General features: G+C 39.5%; 1 protein-coding gene across 8 annotated transcripts in view; it reads left to right on the top strand.

Annotated features, from left to right (window-relative positions):
* The window catches only part of PARG (poly(ADP-ribose) glycohydrolase), a 155,691-nt gene that overhangs the window by 30,242 nt on the left and 124,695 nt on the right, over positions 1–754 (top strand). The window lies entirely within an intron of this gene.

The following is a 754-nucleotide window of genomic DNA, read 5'->3' on the forward strand; positions in this document are numbered from 1 at the left end:
TGTTAACAGTGTGTAACCTTTCCAAACTGGCCTTTGTCACTCACCGTAACTTCCTTGAGTTCTGTTCAGATTGTTGCATGGAGCAGTAGTTGGAGTTTATTCCTCTTTATTACTGAGTAGGATTCCACAGTTTAACCATCCACTCATTTAAGGACGTTTGGATTGTTTCCAGTTTTTGGCTGTACAACTACAGTTGCTGTGAACTTCCGTGTGTAGGTTTTTGTGTGAACATAGGTTTTTATTTCTCTGGTATACATACCCGAGAACGCAATTGCTGACTCACATGGTAAGTGTAGTTTTAGAAGAAACTGCTGAACTATTCCCCAGACTGGCTGAACAAATGACCATATAATTTTGCTAAGTTAAAAAAAAAAAAAAGGATACTTTCGTACATAATCTGGTTTGTTTTTTTGTTTTTGTTTTTTTTTTTTTTCAGTTTCTCATTAAAAAGTTTATGTACATATTGTTTTGTGATATTGGTTGCAATTCCTGTGATGTGACAGCCTCTTTCCATCCTAGGTTCCCTGTGTCCATTCGTCCAGTTCCTGTTCCTTCCTGGCTTCTTGTCTTGCTTTTGGGCAGGAGTTGCACGTTTGGCCACATGTATTTGATTGAACTAAGAAGCACGTTCTCACGTGCGTTATTGTTTGTTTTATAGGCCTGTCTAATCTTTACCTGAAACGTGGGCTTCGGGAGTGGTTTCAGTTCTGAGTTAGTGGAGTGTCCAGGTGCCATAGTCTTAGGGGTTTCTCCC

The sequence above is a fragment of the Trichechus manatus genome, unplaced genomic scaffold, assembly GCF_000243295.1.
Source record: "Trichechus manatus latirostris isolate Lorelei unplaced genomic scaffold, TriManLat1.0 scaffold00200, whole genome shotgun sequence".
NCBI classification, from domain to species: Eukaryota; Metazoa; Chordata; class Mammalia; order Sirenia; family Trichechidae; genus Trichechus; species Trichechus manatus.